Consider the following 4,494-nt stretch of genomic DNA (forward strand, 5'->3'; position numbering starts at 1 on the left):
AATATACATACATGCATACACACATACATATATACATATACACATACATATTTCACACAACCCTACATAAACATTCATGTGTATATGTATATATTGCAAATATTATACATCCATTTATATATTGTCCACATATTGATAAATAAAATATGGGCTAACCCTGCTATTTCATTAGTGTAGGGAACTCCATTGTGAAGAAATTGTTCCTACAAATGAAGAGCAATGACTCCTATAATTTACAGGTTTAGAGTGTTGCCTTGATCATCAATAGATTAAGCCACTTTTCCAGATTCATACTAACATTATGTTGTTAGAGAAAGGACATGAACTCAGGTCATCCTGGGTCTAAGTATGTCTATCTATCTACTATATCACACTGTATTTTCCTTCACATAATCACCATGAGTCCAGTTACTTACACCAAGAGATGTTACTTTAAAAAGTCAACTTGGTTAATTCTGTGTGTTGAAATGTAGTTGAGTTGTTAGCATTTTAAAAAATTTTTTTTTCCAATTACATGTAAAAACTTTTTTGCATTGTTTTTAAATTTTGGGTTTAAAATTCTCTCCATCCCCCTCAATGAGAAGTCAAACAATTTGATATGAGTCACACATGTGCAGTCACGCCAAACATATTAATCATGTTGTAAAAGATAACAGAACCAAAAAATTAAAAAAAAAATAAAGTTTAAAAAAATTATATTTTGATTTGCATTCAGAATCCATCAATTCTTTCTGTGGAGGTGGATAACATTTTTCATCATAAGACCTTCAGAATTGTCTTGAATTACTGAGAATAGCTACGTCATTCACAGTTGATCATTATACAATATTGCTGTTACTGTGTACCACTGTTCTGGTTCTGCTCACTTCGCTTTGCATCAGTTCATGTAAGTCTTTTTAGGTTTTCCTTAAAACACCCTGGTCATCATTTCTTGTAGCACTATATAGTATCCATCACAGTCATCTGCCACAACTTGTTTAGCCATTTCCCAAGAGATGAGCATCCCTTCAATTTCAAATTCTTTGCCACCACAAAGTAGCTGCTATAAATATTTTTGTTGATATAAGACCTTCCTCCTTGTCCTCCCCCCACCTTTTTTTTTTTAACTCCTTGGAAGGCCCAGTTCACTGCTGGACAGAGCTTTCGTTCTCCCAGCTCTTCCACTTCTGGGGAGGCTCCTACCAGCGAGGACAGGAGAAACTCGATGCCTTCCCCCCTAACTTTTCCATTGCCTAGCCCACCCCGTCACTCCTCGCCCCGCCCTCGTGATGTCCACCAAAGAAACTCACAGCAACTGCGCCTCCCGCACCCACAGTGTGGTCTCTCCTGGTTGGGCCCCTGACAAGAAAACGCCCATAGCTCCGCCTCGGGCGGCAGGAGGCAGTGCAAGGGAGCAGGGTGCGGCGGGGACCCTGGAGGCTCCGGAGAGCCCTCGGGAGCTCTGGAGCAGGGGCCCAGGACTCCTGCTACAGGGAAGCGCAGCTCTGTTTGAAACTCGACAGCTCCGTCAGGGGTGGTCATAGGTTGGGGTGGAGCAAAAAATAAAGGAAATTCAAGACTCAACAGGTTCTAAAATTCAGATAATAAAAGGAGATCTTGAGTCAGAAACCAGAATATATGGTAACAAGGACAACCAGAAATCAGCTAAGTTAATGATCGAGGAAAAGAAAAAAGAAAAAGTGTGCCGGTCCAAACCGCGCACACTCTTACAGCCAAATCAGCCAACCAGAATCATACTCACCTATCATCGGAGGCCACCCGGGTAAACCAGAAACGAGCCGATCGGGGGTGCAAAAACCTGAACTTTATTCAATAATCATCACAGCAAGGCCAGGCAGGAAGGCACATGCGCGAGCAGGAGCAAAAGCCGACTCTGCCCCCCCCCCTCCCTGCAGCTCTTTTTAGTACCTTCTTCGTCCCTCCTCCTCAGCCCGCCCATAGTGACTTGTCGAGGATCAAATATCAAAAAGGGATGTCCAGCTCTAGTGTCCAGTCAAAGGGAGCATACGTGGCACAGGAAGTGGGTCCCAGAGATTTGGAAGGAGGCATGAGGGATCAGTGCATAGACAAAGGAGTGTATACGTGACGCAGGAAGTCGGGTCCAGATACCGGGGGGAGGTGTCTGGGGTCGGTGCTACACCTAGGGAGCATACGTGACTCAGGAAGTCAGGTTTGGTCACAGGAAGGAGGCGTCTAGGGTCAGCGTAGTACCTAAAGAAGGAGGCTAGACAGAGAGGGCTCATTCTCTGCCGTCCCCCCTCCAAGCGGCACAGTCCTTGCCTAGGGAGCCTGCGCTCCAGCCACTTCCCTGTACCCCGCTTCCTCCCCAGCCTGTCACAGCTCCATCCAGCACCGCTCCAGTCTTGGGAGCGAGAGCTCCGGTTACCTCTCTGACCCCAGATCTCATCCCAGTACGCTACAACTCTGCCCAGCACCGCCTCTGCCTCAGGAGCAAGAGCTCCAGTTACTTTCTGGTACCCAGTTTCCATCCCATGTTGGCACAACCCCCATCTGGCAGTAGCTGGAATCAAACAGTCCCTCACAAAAAGTATTCTAAAGAGGACACAAAAACCGGGAACACTTTGAAATCATCCTGTAATGAAAATGGCCCAGAGAAAAAAGTGCCAGTGATTGATGGGGAGGATATTAAACAGGACCACCTCCATTATATTAAAACAAAGTGGGACGGTCTTCCCCCAATTAAGAAAGATTTCTACATAGAATCTTCAAAGATAAAATTAATGTCACAAACACAAGTAGATAAGTAGAGGGAAGAAAACAATAATATAATGTGTGATGACTTAAGAGAAAATGGAAAATGTATAATTCCCAATCCAGTATGTACATTTGAAGATGCATTTGATCATTATCCTGATGTTAGGGCTAATGTTAAGAAAGTAGGTTTCACAAGACCTACACCTATATAGTCACAAGCATGGCCAATAATATTAAAAAGAATTGATCTAATTGGCATTGCCCAAACTGGCACAGGAAAGACTTTGACCTATTTAATGCCAGGATCTATTCATCTTGACCTGAAGCCAGAAACCAGGGAGAAAAGAGACAGTCCCGGAATGCTTGTGCTGATGCCAACCAGAGGATTGGCTGTACAAGTCGAGGGTGAATGCAAAAAATATACCTATAAAGGGATTAAAAACATTTGTATATATGGTGTTGGAGACAGAAGAGGTCAGATTGAACATGTTACTAAGAGTGTAGATATTGTCATTGCTACCCCTGGTAGACTCAATGATCTTCAAATGAATGAATTCATCAACCTGAATAGCATTACATAGTTGGTTCTAGATGAGACTGATAAAATGTTAGATATGGGGTTTGAACTTCAAATAATGAAGATTTCATTAGATTATGGTCAGATAGACAAACTATCATGATCAGTGCTACTTGGCTTGATGCTGTATGTCACCTTTCACAAAAGTATTTGAATGATCCAATGATTGTTTATGTTGGAACCCTGGATCTTGCTGCTGTGAATACTGTAAAACAGAAAATAATCATAACCACAGAACAAGAGAAGCTTGCTCTTATACATTCTTTCATTAATTCAATGAAGTTTGAAGATTAAGTAATTATTTTTATAGGGAGAAAACTTATTGCTGATGATACATCCAGTGACCCGAGCATTAAGGTTTTACCTGGACAGCCATTACATGGTAATTGAGAACAAAGTGATCATGAAGGAGCACTGAATGAGTTGAAAACAGGAATAATAAGAATATTGATAGCTACAGATCTGGTATCACAAGGTCTTGATGTCTTAGACATCACCCATGTTTTTAACTTTGATTTTCCTCAAAACATTGAGGAGTATATCCATAGAGTAGGATATACCGGAAGAGCTGGGCATACAGGGGAATCAATTAACCTACATACTAGGAACAATTGGAAAATAGCTGATGAATTAATCAATATTTTGGAGAAAGCCAACTAGGAAATTTCAAATGAGCTTATATTAATGTCTGAATGATATAAACAAAACAAACAGAAAAAAAAAGATGAAGAGAGAAACATGGCAAGAACTCATGGAAGGACAAGAAACATTTATTGATCTTGGAAGCATATACAATCCAGGGAACAACTTACTTTTGGGGTTGTTGCCTTTCAATTTAACAAAAGCTGAACAATTAGCAAGTTGGAGGGCATCAGTGGAAAGACAATTCTGGGGTTTGGAGTTTTTGGGTTTATTTTTGCTTTTTTAAAAATGTATATTGTCAGGAAACAAGAGTATTACAAATTTCTAATTGAACATTGAAAGTTCATTTCTGAGTGGAAGTAGAGAAAAACTGACTTGCATATGAAGGGACAATTCAATCATCAATATAATGTTTAAAGTTCATCTTGGAACATCTCAGAACATTTTTGTACTTTTTTTTTAATAAAATCAGAAGCATTAAAAAAAAAAAAAAACTTCTTTGGAATACAGACCTAGTAGTGGTATTGCTGGATCAGGGGCTATGCATAGTTTTATAGCTC

At 40.8% G+C, this 4,494-nt stretch overlaps 1 pseudogene; it reads left to right on the forward strand.

Annotated features, from left to right (window-relative positions):
- The first annotated feature begins 1,268 nt into the window (after positions 1 to 1,268).
- Positions 1,269 to 4,069, forward strand: LOC114049156 (annotated as a pseudogene).
- Positions 4,070 to 4,494: the final 425 nt, after the last annotated feature.

The sequence above is a fragment of the Vombatus ursinus genome, unplaced genomic scaffold, assembly GCF_900497805.2.
Source record: "Vombatus ursinus unplaced genomic scaffold, bare-nosed wombat genome assembly UNPS02014797.1, whole genome shotgun sequence".
NCBI lineage: Eukaryota > Metazoa > Chordata > Mammalia > Diprotodontia > Vombatidae > Vombatus > Vombatus ursinus.